Genomic DNA, 20,354 nt, shown 5'->3' with positions numbered 1-20,354 from the left:
ACCCAGTGCTGCACAAGCCCACAAGTCCAACATTAACCCTTATGTCCAACACCAATCCACAAAGTCCTCCTCCACCTCATGAAACACACACAATCACGCTGACTGCAGGAGGAAAGCCAAGTCAGTGAGCGTGTCAGCATCACAGCATTGGCAGGGGTCTCCCCACGGCTGCTCCAGCACCCAGGGCTGCATCGGGGTAGGTCCATGCGGCTCCTTCTCGGGGCCATCTTGCAGGAAGTGAGCTTTTCTAACTGAAGCAGGGAACTGGCTATGGCAGCTGCATCCTGGTCCTACTATCAGAGAGCAAGAGACCTGAGAACTCGAAAGGCGAGGCTCACCAAGCCATTTATCTTTCAGCCCTTCAGTTAACCTCACATGTGTTTATCAGATAGGTTGACACAATAAACTTTAACTATATCACAATTCAATGTTAGAAAATCAAAACCCTCAAAACTTGTATCATGATAAATGGTAGAAAAATCAGAGTTGTCAAGAATCCCTTCTTGCTTGTATATACGATCAACGATCATGAAGGCAGCAGTCAGGAGATCAAATGGCACATTGCACGGGCTCAGTCTGTGACACAAGACCTCATTAAAGTGTTGAAAAGCAAGAATGTTACTCTGAGGACTATGGTGCGCCTGAACTGAGCCATGGTATTTTCAATAGCCGCATATGCATGTGAAAGTTGGACATCAAATGAGGAACACCAAAGAAGAACCGATGCATTTGCATGATGGTGCTGGCAAAGAATATTGGAAGTACCAGGGACTGCCAAAAGAACAAACAAATTTGTCTTGATCTGTTTGTTGTAATGAACATTCAGGCAGAATGTTCATTAGAAACAAGGAGTAAGAGACTTCTCTCAGCTCACGTACTTTGCACATGTCATCAGGCGAGGCAAGTCCCTGGAGAAGAACACCATGCTTAGTAAAGTAGAGGGGCATTGGAAAAGAGGAAGACCCATGACCGACACAGTGACTGCAACTATGGGCTCAAACATAAGAACAATTGGGAGGATAACAGGCTCAAGTAGTGTTTTGTATTGGTTTTCTTAAATCATTTTATCAGGGGCTCATACAGCTTTTATCACAATACATACATACATTGTGTCAAGCACATATGTACATATGTAGCCATCATCATTGTCAAAGCATTCTCTTTCTACTTGAGCCCTTGATATCAGCTCATTTTTCCCCTCCCTCTCCCACCCTTCCCTCCCTCATGAACCCTTGATAATTGATAAATTATTATTATTTCTCATCTTACACTGTCTGATGTCTCCCTTCACCCACTTTTCTGTTGTCCATCCCCCAGGGAGGGGGTTATATTTAGATCATTGTAATCAGTTCCCCCCACCTTCCCCTTCCCCTCCTGGTATTGCTATTCTCATTGTTGGTCCTGAGGGCTTTATCTGTCCTGAATTCCCTGTGTTTCCAGCTCTTATCTGTACCCATGTACATGCTCTGATCTAGCCAGATTTGTAAGGTAGAATTGGGATCATGATAGCAGGGGTAAGGAAATAATAAAGAACTATACTGGCTCATCTCTTTCTTGTGACCCTTCCATAAAAAGATGTCTAATTGTCTACAGGTGGACTTTGGGTCTCCACTCTGCACTCCCCCTCATTCACATTGACATGATTTTTTTTGTTCTGGATTCTTGATGCCTGATGCCTTATACCTGATCCCATCAACACCCATGATCACACAAGCTGGTGTACTTTCTTCCATGCGGACTTTGCTGCTTCTCAGCGAGATGGCCACTTGTTTATCTTCAAGTCTTCTAGACCCCTTCTAGACCCCTTTTGATAGCCGGGCACTATCATCTATTTTTACCACATTTGCTTATGCACACATTTGTCTTCAGTGATCATTTTGGGAGGGTGAGCATCAAGGAATGCCAGGTTATTAGAATGAAGTGCTCTTGTGTTGAGGGGGTACTTGAGTTGAGGCCCAATGTCCATCTGTTACCTTAATACTTAACATATAAATTTATGTACATAGACCTATGTCCCTATCTTTATATAAAAATATATTTGCATATATACATGCCTGTATTTAGACCTCTGTAAATGTCCTTTGAGTCTTAGTTCTTTCCTCTATTTCATTTTACTTTCCTCTTGCCCCACTATCATGTTTGGCCTTCATTAGGTATCAGCTACATTGCCCTTGATCAAGCCCTACCAGGCATCCTACACCCTCCTTACCATCGCTTTTAGATCACCTGTTGTTCCCTTGTCCCTGGGTTTGTTAACACCCACTGCCTTTCCACGCCTCCCCTCTCACATGTCCCAACCATTGGTCCTGTTGTTTTCTCCTCCAGATTGTTTATTATGCCTCTTTTATCTAGATAGACATGCAAAGACAATAATAAGCACAAAAACAATATAGAGCAAAAGAAAACCAAACAACAACAAACCAACAACATAAAAAAGAAAAGCCTACAGATTATGCCTAGTCTGTTGACGTTTAGATGTGTTTTCTGTTCAAGTCTTATGGGGTGCCATTCCATAGCCCCAAAGTCTATTTTTGGTATTCCCCAAGGACTTCACTGCTTTGCTCCCCTTGCTCCTCTGTTGCATGCCCTTTGCTCCAGTATGGTGGGGTCAGATCAGGCACAATTCTAGTACTGTACCTCCAGTGTTGTCCCTCATAGCTTTATGGATCAGTGAGAGACGACTTGTCTCATGATGGGACCGACGCTATGGTTCTGTCTGTGCATTGGGTACTCTGAGCAGGAATATCGACCTTGAATTTGGGGCTTGGTGGGCAGGATGTATTCCATTCTCTTTCCTTCCCTCTTCATGTGCTCCCGTGTGCTCTGATCAGACGCGCCCCTCTCCCTGAGCTGTAGCTTCAGTGCTGTCCTCTGTAGTGCATTCTTCTGGGAGGGGAAGAAGTGGGGGGAGGTGTCCATGTAGTTGGGGCTGGGGTTGGCCCCGCAGACCTCTCTGTTGGCTCCCTGCTTCATGCCAGTATGTGTCTTGGCACACCAGGTTGAAGTCTGGTCCCTCTCACCCTCTCCTGTGGAGATATAAACAACACCTTCCCCTTGGGTGCGTTAGTGATCGGGCAGTGCTTTGTGCTTTGTACACTAGGTCACTATGAGTCAGAACCAACTTGAAGAACTTAACAACAACACCAGCCCAAACCAGAAAAATGTACAAAGCTGCCTCGGAGGAAGTACAATAAGGCCGTTCCTTAGAACTAACCCTGGTGAGTCTTTTCCTTTGGACACTGAAGAAGGACATCGTGTGTGCTGAAATAATCAACAAAAAGAGGGAAGACGACCTATGAACATAGATTGACACAGAGGCTGCAACAATGGGCTAACCGGCAGAGCGACAATTTTGGCTTAGGACCGAAAAATAGTTTGCTCAGATATTCGTTGGGTCACTCTGAGTCAGCGCCAACTTGGCAGCACCTAAGGAAAACAACCTCTCTGTACCTATACTGCTATCGCTGTGTTCTGGGAGACAAAAGGATTGCAGCCACAAATCACCTCTTTGGGAAATAAACTTCTCATCAGTATTGGCACCACGCTTTCCTTTAAATGGATTCTCACAGCCGCACAGACAACATCAGTTTGATTTTCCAAGCATTAAATGTTATTTTACAGCAATGATTGTGAGGATGGCACAGGACTGGGCAGTGTTTCATTCTGTCGTACAGAGGGTCACTATGAGCTGGAACTAATTCCCCAGCACCCAACAACAATAAGTGTTGTTTACTCCGGGAGTATCTATAGCTTTTCAAAGGGCAGTTGTATTTAAAATTATTTTGATTACAAAGACTTTGGTAAATCCACAGTGGCAAGAAGCTCTGCTCTTCTTCTTCTTCTTCTTCTTCTTCTTTTTTTTTTGTATTTTAACAGCCTGAGATAAAAGCCACTTTTCAGAGAGAACTGTTTACCATCTGCAGTTAATGAATGTCTGATGCAGGAGGGTGGGGGGGGGGAAGCTGTCGTTCACACACATTTGTGATAAAGTTGGCAGATTATCCTCTTTTGGAGGGTTTCATCAGTGTCGCTGGAGACAGAAGGACCCTGCTTCTGAAAACTTGCCTGGTACAATGTGGTGAGCCAGCTACTCCGCACTGCTTGTGGGAAATTCTTTTGTATCTTGAGAGTACTCTCATATTTTATCTCCTGGAAATAATTTGAGTATCATTGAGGGGGGAGTTGGTATGGTCTACCTAAAAGGGTGAGTAATGAGGATATTCCCAAGCTCCCTAGGTCCTGCTCCTCTTTAAGAAAAAGCAGTTAGAGTGAACCTCTTGCAGCAGGGCGAGCCCTCTGTAGGATGTGCAGGGTGGAGTGGGAAGGACAGAGGAAGGCCATAAACTCAAAACAACCCCGGGTATGAAGAGGACACTGTGAGGACATGGAGAAAGAGGAGATGTTGGGATGTAGATGTATAGAAAGCCTTGGGTCATATGCTAAGTGAGTCTCCTGAGCTGCCCTTTCAAGGATACATAGTGTAAACATTTACATTATTTTTCATGATTTTGTATTGTTCCTTTGGGGAGGAGAACCAGGCATGGAGCAGCAGCAGGAAGTGGTGATGACTTGATATGTTTCCATAGTAAGTAGGATTGATCATCAATATACTTAATCATGAGGCACAAGCACGGTGGTCTGGTTATCTAGTGGTGCTGCAGCAGAAATATCACAAATAGGTGGCTTTAGCAAGTAGAACTGGTTTTCCCACAGCTCAGGAGGCTGGAAGTATGAATTCAGAACACTAGTCCTTGGAGAAGATTCTCAGTGTCCACCTGGGTGGTAGGTTCCTGCTTTTTTACAGCTTCTGTTTTTAGGTTCCATGGTGATCTTCATGTGGTCTGCCATCTATCCTGCCCCATTGCTTCTTGCTTGCATCTTCAGCTTTTCTATTTCAAAAAGTATATATACTAACACTGGGGAAGACACTGAGAAGGCTGTAAAAACTAACAGTAGCTGAGGTAAGTGATGTTCTATACGGAATCATGCACGAATGGTGATCTGTGGGTAGATGCATGGATAGGCAAGCAGGCGGGGTGTGTATGTGAGAGCGAGAGTGGGACAATACTCATGCATCCATTTAGACTTGACAGAGACTATTTCTACACATGCATTTACCTATGCCGTAAACATACACATGACCTAACAAAGGAAATCTACTCTCAAACGGGATTATATATATAGGTGGAGGAGTTAGGATTTACAGTATACATTGAAACCTAGTCAGAATGGTTTGCAGTTATAAATGGCCACTCCTATCACACTGGTGCAGGCCAATTAAATGTCACCTCAGATCTAGTTCTGAAAACTAGATTTTCTCATTTTGAAAGTAATATATAGTCATAGATGGGCATGGAGGGCCATATGGGTGCCAATGTTTTCCAGTGTAAGTTCTATCTGAGTCTCAAGAAAAACTGAAGGGTCAGATAGAAGTCGCGCAGAAGACAATGACGAGTCCTAAGGGAACTAAGCCATGCTCTGTGCAAGACTAGAAAACGCTGCTCTCTGAAATACATTTGTTAATTCTTCTGTTATTCAATATTGGAATACCAAATTCCAGAAATAGAATGAAAACACCAATCCAACTTTCAACTAGCAAATTTCTACTCATGGGGACCTAGAGGACAGAGAAGAACTGAGCCCATAGGCCCCAAGGCTGTACTCTTTATGGGAGCAGACACATAATCACTCCTGTGGAGTGGCTGGGAAGTGGCAGCCACAAGCCTTTTAGGTAGCAGCTAAGTATTTTAACCATTGCCCCAGCCCAGCTCCCCAGAAATAAAGTCATACTCCCCAGAAATCCATCCTCCCCTTATACTTTCTCAATCTCTGTATTTAGGTTGAAGCCATGTGAATAATTCTGGCCCATGGATGGTGAACTGAAAGATCACCATTCACTTCTAGACCACGGTGACTACCGTTTCACCTGACACAGCAAACATGGCAGCCATGTAATTCAAGTGGGGTGAGCACCAGACAGAGAAGTCTGCATCAAACCTTCTCACTGCTGTCGAGTGGGGGCCACTTTACAGCCATCCTCCAGGACAGGGTAAAACCGCCCCTGTGGGTTTCCGAGACGGTCACTGTTGATGGAATAGAAAGCCCTGTCTCTCTCCCGAGGAGCCGCTGGGGGTTTCCAACCACAGACCTTGTAGCTCGCAGCCCTATTCATAACCAGAGGACCACAGGGTTCCTTTTTTATCACACTCCACGTGCTAGCTAGACTCTGTGTACTTACCTTATGAGATCTTGGGGATTATCAGTGACCGTAGTATGGCATCAGCCATCTTCAGAAATGGGAGGCATTTTCTGGTAATGAGTGAAGACACAATATTGATGACTAAAAATCTATGATCTGAGTTATGCAGTGACTAAAAATCTATGATCTGCGTTATGCAGTAGTAGTTAAAAATGCAGTTTTCTTAAGCTTCATCTTTCAATAATTTGGGAGACCATAACATAGTATGCCACGAGCTCTGTGGGAGATGTTAGAGAATAGAACGTAAACTTATGTATTGACTGACTTTGGTTAGGTCGATGAAGAGTGAGATGAACTAAGGAAAGAAACAGCAAATACTAAATGAAAAAAATAGAGAATCCATAAGTCTGGAGTGGAAAGACCAGTCTCTTCTAGATTTTACCATTTATCAACGTGAAGAATGCTTATAAATATGTTTTTATTATAGAAATATTGGAAAAAGCAGAAAGTACTAGTCATAATTCCATCACATAGGGATAACCTTTGTAACAATTTAGTGTATATCCTTCTAGACTTTCCTTTCTTATGAACTCATCTGCTTTCAAATTTACTTTCATAAAGTATGTACTGCTCCATTGTAGCAAACTTCTGGCGCTTTATGTTTCTCTCCTCTCGATCATCATCTGGGGTAATGTTTCTATCACATTTTCTACTGTGGAACTACTGTGAGCTATGAAAGGGAGTCCGCCCCACCAAATGCTTCCAACTGCAACCTAACCCGAACAACTAAGTGGAGGCAATTATTAAATATTTAGATTTTCAACTTTATCAATATAATCTTCTGCAAAATCAAAATTAAATGCCACTTAATCTTAGAGCGTATTACTCTGACACCTCTGAACATTTAGTCATAGACTGAGGATTTCAGTATAACTAAAATATAAAGCATTTAAGCAAAAATATATTTAGAAAGCTATATTTTTAGAGCTGTTTAAAAAATCTAGGTCAGCACAAGCTGCAGACTGTTCTGAGCGCCATGCTTACAGTAGCACTTCTATAAAGTATTTGAACATATTTTCTATCAGCTACAACATTTATGCTTAAGTCACTTATCTCAATTAAGCACTTTTACAAAAGTTTTGATTTTGTTTGAACCTAAGACTCCAGAGAAAAGCAAGTCATGGTGATGTGAGGTCAAGTCTCTTCTCATTTTTGCCTGTGAAGAGTTTTGTGAACAGTGTCCTCTCCATCCTTGGTTTCTTCAACACAGAATGATCAGTTCTACTTGAATCATAGTGACTATTTTCAGCATATAGTCCGACCTTGAACTGTCAGTTGCTTGGCTGTGTTATATGCCTATTGCCTCTCTCTCTCATTAAACTTTGCTTTCATGGGTCTCAAAATTCTGTGATACATTTTGGATCAAGTTGTTTTCCATGTAAAAGGCACTTACTTTAAAAACTAGTAACTTACAACTGCCACACAACAAAGAAACAAAGAAAAGATTCTTCCTGAATATTTTACCATGCATCGTTGTCATTAGCCAGTCTTTTACTATTCAACTTAAATGGGCAATTGAGGCAAACAGATCTTCCACCAGTGATGAAGACTTGAGGGGCAAGTGTCCTGGCAACATTCAGTTAGCCTTCGGAGCCGTCGGAGTAGACGTGGTGACGTGACCTTCCTCGCTTCAGTAGCCTTTTGGTCCATTGCCTTGGTGATGCCCACAGCAACGGCCGGGCTTATACCACAAGCAGCAAAATGCCCAGAGGAAGATAGATCGTTAGAGGTACTCTCCACACACGGGCATGCCAGGAACCATGTCAATGCTGGCAGCATCTCCAGACTTCATGAATTTGGGCCCGTCTTCCAGCTTCTTTTCCGAATGGTGATCCATCATTTCTTTGAGTTCACCAATCTTGCAAGCAGTGTGAGCAGAGTGATAATCCAACACCGCTGTCTCCAGCACTGATTTGGCCTGGATGGTTCAGGACGATCACCTGAGCAGTGAAGTCAGCCTCTTCCATTGGTGGATCATTTTTGCTGCTACCAGCCACATTGCCACAGCGAACATCTTGGACAGAGATATTCTTGACCCTGAAGCTAACATTGTCCCCAGGCAGAGCTTCACAAAATCAAAGCTTCACAGTGTATTTCAACAGACTTCACTTCAGTGGTCACGCTGACTGCAGTAAACGATCACCAGTCTCCACTCCTCCTGATGGGGCCACACCAACATCACCAATTGTGGGGACATCTGGGAGAGGCCGGCGCAGGGGCTTGTCAGTTGGGTGAGTTGGTGGCAGGATACAATCCAGAGCTTCAAGCAATGTGGTTCCACTGGCATTGCCATCCTTACGGGTACCCTTCCATCCCTTACACCAAGACATATTAGCATTTGGCACTGGCATGTTAGCACCATTCCAACCAGAAACTGGCATAGATGCTACTATATCAGGAGGTACTTAATTTTCTTAATGTGGGTGCTGACTTCCTTAGTGATTTCCTCTTATAACTTCTGGATGTGGGATGACTCCATGGAATCCAACTGGTCAACACCAATAGTTGGCTGTTTCACACTCACTGTGTATGCTCCTAGGTCTGCCCGTTGCTGGAGCTTCAAAGTCACCAATACCAGCAGCAACAATCAGAACCCAGCACACTCAACCTGTGATGTTCCTGTAATCGTGTTTTTAAGAAAGTCTTTATGTTCGGGGGGCATCGGTGATGGTCGAATAGATGGTCATTTGCAAGTATCAAATTTCCACAGGGAGATATCAATGGCAATGCCACTTTATGTTCAGCTTTCCATTCATCCAAGACCCAAGCACATTTGAAAGCCCTTTCCCATCTCAGCAGCTCCTTTCTGGAATGTTTCATGGTTCTTTTGTAGACCTCCATTCGTGGACAGGTGACCAGTAGGGAGGGACTGGCCAGAATCAATGTGCCCAATGAAGACGATATTGATAGGAGTCTTTTCCTTTCCAATTTGGGTTAGGTTTTTGAAATAATCTTCAACCAACACCTGTATTCTGAAGCCTACCCCTTTTTGAAAAGGCACCTAGTGCCTTTTAATTGTCTAGGCAACAGTCACCAGCTAAACTCAATGAACTGACAGCCGACCTTGACAGTGAAAGACATGCCCGCCTCGTTTATTTATTGAAACAGGCAAACATTAGACTGAACATTTGCATTGAGGAAGCACGTCTTTTTCCCAATAAAGCAACGCATTGTTCTTAAAGAGAGAGCGAATTATATATAATGAAAGTCACCTATATTTGTATATAATAAATTCCCGAAAATGTAATTGACGTCAAGTGTCTGAAAGTTGGACAGTAGGCTTATGTAGATGGGCTCTACTCCAAGAGAGCCCAAATTCCTAGAAAATCCATAATTATGATATAAAGATGCAATCTTCCTTTTAGCTAGAATACACAATGAAAACAGGTTTATGACACTACAATAAACAGATGTTGAACATAGATTATTACAATAAATGTGTGAAAATAATTTCTAATCTCAAATCACAGTTCTCTCGCTCTAGGGGACACTTGTGAAAAGCCGGAGGAATGACTTGTTGATTTTTAGTGATGTCAGAGCAGTTTTCTTAAAATTGTTTTCAAGAGACAGTTGAGCACCAGCCCTCTCTGCTTTGAGAAGGAGGCCCATGGGACATGGTTTCATTATAGCCTTTTGCATTTGTGCCTGAAGTGGGATCATTACTAATTCTCAAGCTGCACTAACGGCCTCTCCAGCTCCTCCGCAGTCACGCTTTGCCCGTGATTGGATTCCAGTGTCTCCTTGTGATATTTAGTTGGTTCTTTCCTCTCCAGCCGAATCCACAGGTAACCATTTCACATCCGTGAAGCATTGAACTGAAAGTAAATATTACCTGCCCTCAGCAATCCTGACCTCATTCTCACTGGTATTGACACTCCAATACTGTCACCTTTCATTCATTTTGACAAGGGGAAACAAAGCAAAATGTAGAGTCCTTAAAATTATTGGATGCCATGGGTAACAGCAGAACAGGGCACTAACACGCCCAAGGGGAGGGTACTGTTTATCTCTCCACAGGGAAAGAGGGACCAGACTTCAACCCAGTGCTCCAAGATGTGAATGCAACATACTGGCATGAAGCAGGGAACCAGCAGAGAGGTCTGAGGGGCTGGCCCCAATCCCAGCTACGTGGACAGCTGCCCTTCCTCTCAGAAGAATTTACTTCAGAGGACAGCACTGAAGCTACAGCTCAGGGAGAGAGACATGTCTGATCAGACCACACAGGAGCAAATGAAGGAGGAGGAAGAGAGAGTGCAGCACATCCTGGCCCACCAAGCTGAACAACGAAGTCCCTAAGGAATACCAAAAATAGACTTTGGGCCAGGGCTTGGCACTCCATCAGACTCTACCAGAAAACACTCCTAAAGGTCAGCAAACAGACCTTGAACTATTTACAGACATTTATTTTGTTGTCATTGTTTTTTGTTGTTCTTCTTCTTGTTTTGTTTTCATTTGTTGCTTGGTTTTGCTCTGTCTTGTTTTGTCCATATTATTATCTCTGCAGGTCTATCTACATAAGATAGATGGGATAAACAATATGGAGGAGAAAACAACTGGACTGATGGTTACGGGGGGACATAGGAGATGGGGAGCTGTGGGAAAGGAAGTGGTGTTAACAAACCCAGGGGCAAGGGAACAACAAGTGATCCAAAAATCAATGGTGAGGAGGGTGTAGGAGGTCTGGTAGGGCTTGAGCAAGGGGAATGTAATTGAGAGAGATTACTGAAACCCAAATGAAGGCTGAGCATGATAGTGGGACAAGAGGAAAGTAAAAGGAAATAGAGGAAAGAACTAGGAGGCAAAGGGCATTTATAGAGGTCTAAATATAAGCATGTACATATGTAAGTATATTTATATATGATGATGGGGAAATAGATCTATGTGCATGTATTTATAGGTTTAGTATTAAGGTAGTCAATGAATATTGGGCCACCACTCAAGTACTTCCTCAATGCAAGAACACTTTGTTCTATTAAACTGGCATTCCATGATGCTCACCGTCCCAACAGGATTGCTGAAAAAAAAGTGGGTGCACAAGCTGATATGGTGAAGAAATCTGATGATGCCTGGCTATCAAATGATATAGCATCTGGGGTCTTAAAGGCGTGAAGATAAACAAGCAGCCATCTAGCTCAGAAGCAACAAAGCACACATGGAAGAGACACACCAGCCTGTGTGACCATGAGGTGTCAATGGGATCAGGTATCAGGCATCAGAGAACAAAAAATCATATAATTGTGAATGAGGAGGAGTATGGAGTGGGTACCCAAAACCCATCTGTAGGCAACTGGACATCCCCTTATGAGAGGGTCGCGGGAAGGAGATGAACCTGTCGGTGCAGTAGAGCAATGATGAAACATACAACTTTCCTCTAGTTCTTTAATGCTTCCTCTCCCCCACTATCTTGATCCCAATTCTACCTTACAAATCTAGCTAGACCAGAGGATGTACACTGGTACAGATAGGAACTGGAAACACAGGTAATCCAAGACAGATTAACCCCTCAGGACCAGCGGTGAGAGTGGCGATACCAGGAGGGTGGAGGGAAGGTGAGGTAGAAAGGGGAACCTATTACAAGGATCTACATATAACCTCCTCCTTGAGGGACAGACAACAGAAAAGGGGGTGAAATGAGATATCGGACAGTGTAAGATATGACAAAATATTAATAATTTATAAATTATCAAGGGTTCATGATGGAGTGGGGAGCAGAGAAGGAGGGGAAAATGAGGAGCTGATACCAAGGGCTCAAATAGAAATAAAATGTTTTGAGAATGATGATGGCAACAAATGTATAAATGTGCTTGATGCAATGGATGTATGTATGGATTGTGATGAGTTGTATGAGCCCCCAGTAAAATGATTATTAAAAAATTATTGGATGACACATACAAGATGATGATTGCCAAAAATAGAATGTTGGATGAGGAGGGCAGATAGAATGACCATGACCTACATTAGCATTTGCTTGTCAACTGAACTATATATATCTCAATTAGAAGAATTCAGGAGGTCTATTACAGGATAGTGGGGAGATAATGTGGAAATTAAAGATAATCTAAGGATTATTTAAGGTACAGCCACTGCTGATGTCACTATTAACCAGAAGATATAACACTACAGACATTGCAACATTAGTTTGAGGGAGAACACTCAAATTTAGAATATTATTCTTACACAGTGCTTTCTAAGTATGCTTTTTTTTCCCCCTTTAACTAAAAGAAGCTATCAGTGTAGAACCTATCAGTGTACTCTTGGGCTCTTCCCGGTTCACAAGAACAATTGGAATGTAGTAAAGGTGGAAGAGGAGAAAGAGAGCAGGCAGTAGGACACAAAGCAAAAAATCAGCTAAACCATGGTGGGGTTCCCAGGGTGCTACTCACCAGTAGGCAGAGAGGGCATTTGCGGCATTCAAGAGCGCTCCAGTGGGGGAATAATGACGAAGCCCCTCGGGGTCTCCATCTGGACCCGGGACCCCACCTGACAGCAGCCCTGGAAGAAGGATTTGCAGACTCATGTGTGCCACACTCCCCTGCATGCTTGCTCAGGTCTACGGGTGGCACTTGCCATGCACCACAGCTCAGAATTGGAACAGCCAAATTTAATTTTACTTGGGACCAATACCTCCAACTTATGAGTCAGCAAATCAGAGCTTTGTTTGGTTTCTGGGTTATAGATATTCTGTATCATTAGACAGTCTTTTCAGCACTTAGAAGGGATTTAGAAACAATACCTGGTGAAACAAAGAGCTTTAAAATTCTGGGGAGTTATTTCCTTTGAATTAAAGCCGATTTCCCTTTTCAAGGGAGACTCATATTTCAGATATCATGCTTCCCCTTTCCAAAGACAGGGCTTCCTTACACTGTTCTTTCTCATCGACTGGAATGCAGTTCTTCTGGCGTCAAGGGTCAGGTCCCCTAGCACACACAAAGCACGTTTATGTGCTTATATCAGTACCGGAAACCATGGCAACAGGTAGGCATGACCTCACACCCCCTCTCCCTTCACCAGAGGACTCTACCTGACCACCCTCTCTGCCTACTGGTGAGCAGCACCCTGGGAACCCCACCATGGTTTAGCTGTTTTATTGCTTTGTGTCCTACTGCCTGCTCTCTTTTTCCTCTTCCACGTTTACAATTTTCAGTTCAACAGATTTTAGAATGTTGTTCACAGAGTTCTGCTACCATCACCACAATCAGCGTTTTTTGAAAAAAAACTCTCACCAAAATGAAACCCCATACCCATTAGCAAACACTCCCCATTCCCTACCAATCTTTCCCTAACCACTCTCTCCTGCTCTCGGCGACCACCAGTCTCTTTTGTGTCTCATAGACTCACCTTTTCGGGGCATTTCACATCATTGAACTTATATAGCATACGGTCCTTTGTGACTGGATTTTTTTACATAGAGTTTTCAAGGTTTATACATGTTATAGGGTGTGTCAGACTGCACTTCTTTTGGCTACTGAGTAATAGTTCATTGTATTGTCATGGTGTGAGAGCTGGTACACTGTTGAAGCAAAGCAAAGAATTAAAAAAAAATAAGACAGTTTAAACTGGGATAAGCAGAGTCCACTGAGTGAACTACACCCTGACTAATTACAGACGTCCAGGCAATATTTGTGCCGTGGACCCAGCTGCTTACAGCGTCAGGATTTGTTTGGCTTACGGGTCATTTGTGAAAATCAAAGGTGGGTTAACAAGACTGGGAGCTCTTCAATGACTGGGAAATGCAACGGACTCATATGTGGATTTATATGATTGGTTAATTGTAAGCACATTTGTGCTTTTCAGATTGCAGAAATTGCAAGACAATCACAGGGCATGTTCATAGTGAAACACACTTTGAAAACTTCTTTTTCAGCATGTCTTTCCCTAGACTTTATTATAAAAGCAACCCTTTGGTAGTGCTGTGTATCGAGGTCCAACAGGGCTTTAAAGTTTAAAAAAAAGACCATCTGGGAACAGTCTATCCAGCATCTACTTGACCATAAACCAACAAGAAACAAATCCCCTTCCATGGAATCGATTCCAACTCATAGTGACCGTATATGACAGAGCGGAACCGCTGGCTTGCAGATCTGCGGGTCTAAATCTTTTTGGAAGCAGAAAGCCACACCTTTCTCTTGTGGAGCCCCTGCGGACCATGCAGTTACCAAGCCGATGAACAGCTAAGACATTAAGCACAAGGCGAAACTGCTGTCAGAAAAGGCAACTTTACGATTCAAAATGGATTCAGATTTAAGTCAAGGCTTAAGATGGAGTTAAGGCTTTGTTGACAGGCTGCTGGGTCTGCACTCAGGAGCCCGGGTAGTACTGTCATGAAATGGGCTGCTAATCTCAAGATCAACAGTTCAGAACCACTAGCTGCTCGTTGGTAGGAAGACAAGGCCTTCTAATCCTAGAAAGTTACAGTTTCAGAAACACACAGGGACTGGTCTACCCTGTGCTGTAGGGTGGCTATGGGTTTGAGTCAACTCAATGGTCGTGAGTTTGGGTTTTTGGTGTCTCTACACACCAAGTGCCTCAGATTTAGGCTCTCGTACGATATCAATGTGCTACATTTTATTTCTTCGCTCACCTGCTATTGGACATATGGGTTGTTTTCATTTTGGAGTTTTTTGGATAATACTGCTATGTGTATACACCCGGTGCATAATTAGGGTACAGGTGGTTTGGTTTTGTTGTCACCCTGTATTTTCATTTCCCTTGGTAATGCATGGACTTCAGAATGCATCTGCTGAGCCCTGTGGTAAGTCTTTGCTCAATGTCTTTAAGGGACTGTCAGCCTGATTTCCAAAGCTGCCACACCAGTTTCCCCTCCCACCAGTAAATGCAGACTCCAGTTCTCCCAAGCCTAACCAGCACTTGTTATTGTCAGTCTTTCTGATAAAGCCATCCTACAGAGTATGAAGTGCTATCTCATTACCACCGATAATGGCACTTCACGGGGTGTGAAGTGGTTTTGATTTTCGTTCCCCTAATAGCAAATTATATACCTAATCTTTTCATGTGTTCATTATGCAGTTTTTAGGCTTTTAACTCCCTTGTTTGGTTAATCTGGCATGTGAACTTGGATTTGCCTTTTGTATATCTTTAATACGATAGGAGCTTTTAAATCAGTGTAAAGTTGTTTTCTTCAGGTTCTGGCAGGCCTCAACAGCTGCCCGTCCTACTGCCCCATTGCCACTGTTAGCAACTGGCCTGCCTACCGGACTACATGGACACAGGCGCCTGTCTTGTGCTGTTCCTTTGTGAACTTGGAGACCTGGGCTATGCTGTCTAACTTTTCTGTCTTAATCTTTACTTTTTCCCAGAGAATCCCAAGTATTTTGATATGTGCAATTTTGTTTTACCAAAAACATTCTAATAATGCTTAGAAAATCCGTTTGAGAAGACTCTAACTAGGGACAACCTAGTATGAAAGTTTGCCTTTTATTTTTAGAAGTTCCTATTCCTGCCTTTTTCCTCAAATGGATAATAAAATACGTTTCCTAAAACAAGATACTGAAGTAGAACAGCTAAAATAGGTGATCTAATCACTCTGTGAAGAAAATTGCTTTTTAATCTCTAAATATATGTGAGCAGAGAGCATCAGCTTGAGTTCTTGCTAGCTCATCCACCTGAGGCCCAACCAGAGTTATTTTCCTCTATTAACTTCAAGGACTTTTGGAGGATACATGATGCTAACCCAATGGGGAGTTCTTCGCAACTTTGTGCAAAACAACACTCAGAAAAATTAGGAAAAGTACCCACCAAGTTGCATGTGTGACGACACCTGCTTAAGATCAGGGCCCTCTCAAAGGAAAGGTCTGTTGGAAACGTCCAGAATTTCCACCAGGAGGAAGCTCATCCTTGAACCTGACTTGACATGTAATCATAGCCGCTTAAATACAGAACTATCATTGGGAATGGAAAATCTCAGGTTTGAGCAACCTAAGAAGAGCCCATCACGTAGCAGACTCTGGTCCTAAACAGCCTCACCTTGGGGGCTAGTAAACATTCCTCTGCCTGAGCTTCTTCCTGAAACACAAATAAATATGAGAACCATGGTTAGCTGTTTTTAGGTTTCTGGGTTGTGTTTTTTAATCATTTATTGGGGGCTCATACAACTCTTATCACAATCCATACAGACATCCATTGTGTCAAGCACGCTTTAAACCAACCCTATAAAGAAGACTAGAACTGCTCCATAGGGTTTTCAGGGCTGTAATCTTTATTTCAGCAGGACAGCTGTCATTGTTTCTCCCACAGGGCAGCTGGTAGGTTGGAACCATCAACCTTTCAGTTACCAGTCAAGCACTTTAACTAACGGAGTACCAGGGCTCCTCATTTGGGTGTCTAGAGGATATGGTTGTTGTTGTGGTTGTGAGGTGCTGTCAGGGGACTAGGTCTGACTCGTGGTGACCTTGTGTCCTCGGGGGTCACTGTGTGCGACACCCTGCCCAGTCCTGCGCCACCCTCCTCACTGCTCTTTGCTGCAGCTGATGTGTCCCTCTAGCTTGTCCAGAACCTTTCTGTTCTCCTTTGCCTCTCTATTTTTCTGAAGGACACTCTGAGCATCCTCTCTAAAATTCAGACTCATAGCAACCCTGTACGATGGAGGAGAACTGCCCTTGTGAATTTCAGAGACGGTAACTCTGTATGGGAATAGAAAGCCCTGTCTTTCTCCTATGAATAATTGGCTGGTGGTTTTGAAATGTTGAGTTTGCAGTTCGCCTCCCAGTGCATGAATTATGCCACCATCAGGGCTCTTTATCGACAGGAAAGGACTCTATTATTTCTGTTGCCGTCATAAGCCTTGGGCATGGATAAGAAGCCATTGGAGGATCTGGTGTCTAAAGGTTATGTCAATGTTCTAGAAAAGCACAACCCAAGGACTGCTTGGAACACAAGCAGCGAGTGCTATTATATCACACCAAAACCTTATTTTAAGTATTTTTGCTATAATAACTTTGTTTTTATTATTGATTTTATAGAGACCCTGCAGGACAACATAGAACCATTCCTGGGAGTAGAAAGCTTCATCTGTTTCCGGTGGAACAGTGGGTGGTTTCAAACTGCTGACCTTGTGATTAGCAGCCCAACACAGAACCACCTACACCACAGTATAATATCAGCATTATTGTGGCACAGGGCCTGCCTGCATTGCAGGGAGAATGGAAAAGGCCATTCTGTTTTGCAGTATGAGTTTTCTCATTGTTGCTGCTTCAGTATTGAGCTCTAAAAGCCCGTGTCATTTAGGGAAATTTATATATGTCTCATAACATCTTCAAGTCCTATCTGAGGGTCAACTATTACTGCTCACTGGCCAAGCTAATGAAACACTGATTGAGACCTTGAACTCTTAATATGGGTACATTAAATAGTTAAGGGAATTCAATTAAAATTTTCCCTTGAGTCTACTCAGGTCCAGATGGCTTCTTTCAGAAGCCATGGCCAAGAGTTAATTATGCATAGCCACAACATGCCATCAGGGCTGACCCAGTAACACCTGAGCATCTTAGCCAGTTGGTGGTGAGCCGATGAGTAGCTTATAAGGGCATACTTGATGCATATTCAGACGTCGGAAGCAGGAGATGATTTTAAAAGTAGATGCGACAGTACATTGACAGGGCTCATGCAGATCTTCAGGCTGGATTCAGAAGATGATATGGAAGAAGGGAGGTCATTGCTGATGTCAGATAGCTCTTAACTGAAACAGAAAGTACCAGAAAGATGCTTGCCTGTGGTTTATACCAAAATATCGCAGTATGTCAACCATAACAAACTATGGATACAATAGCAAAAAATTTTTTTGAATGGAAATAATGTTCCCCTCCTGGCATGGAAGAAGTTACCAGATTCTGTCACTAAACTGTGGACACCTTAAAAAACTTTTTTTTTTTAAACAGTCTTACTCAATTTCCTGCAAGTCCCTATGATGCAAGCTTCACATGAAGCTTCTCACGTAGGATGAGATTAAATCATTGAAACCTAAAAAAAAACTGATGTGATGAAGACAAAAGTTGAAGGCTGCCAAACAGTTTGCCCTATTTGCCTTCACTAAAACTCCAGAAAGCACTTTACGGTCCTACAAGCACAATGCCCTGTATTTTGGAGGCCGTGTGTTGTCGCTCGGTGCTCTCCAGTCCGTTCTGACATGCAGTGACCCTCTGTACAACCGAAGGACACGCCACACGGTCCCGCAGCATCTGCACAAGTGTAGCCACTGTATCAATCCAGCTCAGCAAAAGTCTTCCTCTTTCTCACTGCCCTTCGAATTTACCTAACACAATGCCCTTTTCCAGGGATTGGTCTCTACTGAGAACATGTCCAAAGTAAAGAGACAAAGTCTCGCCTTCCTCGCTTCTAAGAAGCCGTCTGGCCGTGCTTCTTCCAAGACACAGTTGTTTATTCTTTTGGCAGTCCCTGATTCTTTCGGTCTTCTTGGCCAGCACCGTAATTCAAATTCACTGATTCTTCTTCAGTCTTCCTTATTCAATGTCAGAATTTCACATGCAGAGGAGGTGATTCAAAATACCAGGGCTTGGGTCAGGTACATCTTGGTCCCCAAAATGACATTCATGCTGTTCAACCTTTCAAAGAGGCCTCATGCGGCAGATTTGCCCAGTGCAATGTATCGTTTGATTTCTTCACTACTGCTTCCATGATCATTGATTGTGGATCCAAGCAAAATTTTGCACACAGGTGATATTAATGATATCATTCAATACTTTCTGTACGATGTGGAGACGCCTTTCATTGGAAAAGGCACAAATATGAAACTTTTCAGTCAGTTGGTTGGTATCGTCTTCCACATTCTTGGCATAAGCTAACGGGCGCTTCCAGCACTGTGTGAGCTTGTTGAAACATTTAAATTGGTATTCCATCAATTCCTGGAGCTTGATTTTTCACGAATGTCACCAGCACAGCTTAGACTTCCTCCTTCAATACCATCAGTTCTTGGTCATGTGTTATCTCTTGAAGTGGTGGAATGTTGACCACTTCTTTGAGGATGATAGCATCCATCTCTTTTGATACTCTGGCATCACTCAGATTTTGCTAATAGAATCCAATCCTGCAATTCATGGCTTAGGTACTGGCGTCAGTCCTTTCCGCTTGAGCGATGCTGACTATGTTCTTCCCTGCTGGTCGTCTAGCTCCAGGTCTCTGCACATTTCTTTGTAATTCTTTTCTTTGTCTTCTTTAACCCCCTTGTGGAACTGTTCTATTACTTCATTTCCTCCATTCACTCAGCCTACCTGATATTCAAGAGCAAATTTCAGAGTCTCTCCCAACAGCTTCTATTTGTTTGTTTAAGTTCTTTCATGTCTTTCTAACGACCTTTTGCTTTCTGCATGTGTAATGCTCTTAATATCACCCCTTACCTTATCTGGCCTTTGGTCATCAATGTTCACTGTGTTAAATCAATTCTTGAGATGGTCTCTAAATATGCTCAAGGTCATATTGTGACTCTCGTGACTTCTTTTCATTTTAACAACAGCCCATTTTTAGCCCGTAAGTTCAGCTGGAACCTATTCACTATTGTGGCTGGTGGCGGGTTAGGGATCCCGCTGGTAATTGAAATATCAGTAGTGTGGCAAACTGACAGATGAATGCTTGAATGAAAGCCGAAAGAAGCCACATTAACTGCCTAAAGGCATTCAGCATGTGTGTGAAAGGGTCAGGGTATAAGTTGCCATAAGTCAGCATTCAGTTTCCAAATCCACACTATTAACCGCAAGCCCACACTCTGTTTCAACAGCATTCACCCTGCTAGGTCTGGAGACGTTGTCCAAAGAACCTTCTTACGGAACATTCAACCAGTCCATGCCAGTCGTGTCATGTGGGTCCCACATATTTGCAAGTCAAGTTGCTAGTCCTCAAGCCTATCCTCCCAGACTCTCCCATAGCCATTTTCAAAAACCAAAATTTTAAGGTTTCCAGTCTTCTTTGAAATAGATACATGTTGTTGTCAGCCGCCACTGTGTCAGCAACTTCCTAGAACAGAACAGAGCATTGCCCGCCCTGCGCCACTTCCCTGATGAGAAGCATGTGCCAGTCCATTGTGGTGGCTACTGTTTCAACCCATCTCCTGGAAGACTTCTCTCAT

The 20,354-nt window shown here is 43.1% G+C and overlaps 1 pseudogene; it reads right to left on the bottom strand.

Annotated features, from left to right (window-relative positions):
• Nucleotides 1–7,762: 7,762 nt before the first annotated feature.
• LOC142456143 (putative elongation factor 1-alpha-like 3) lies at nucleotides 7,763–13,610 on the bottom strand (annotated as a pseudogene).
• Nucleotides 13,611–20,354: the final 6,744 nt, after the last annotated feature.

Source organism: Tenrec ecaudatus, chromosome 9, assembly GCF_050624435.1.
Source record: "Tenrec ecaudatus isolate mTenEca1 chromosome 9, mTenEca1.hap1, whole genome shotgun sequence".
NCBI lineage: Eukaryota > Metazoa > Chordata > Mammalia > Afrosoricida > Tenrecidae > Tenrec > Tenrec ecaudatus.
Note: the sequence above shows the minus strand (reverse complement) of the source record. Positions and strands in the feature narration are given on the sequence as shown.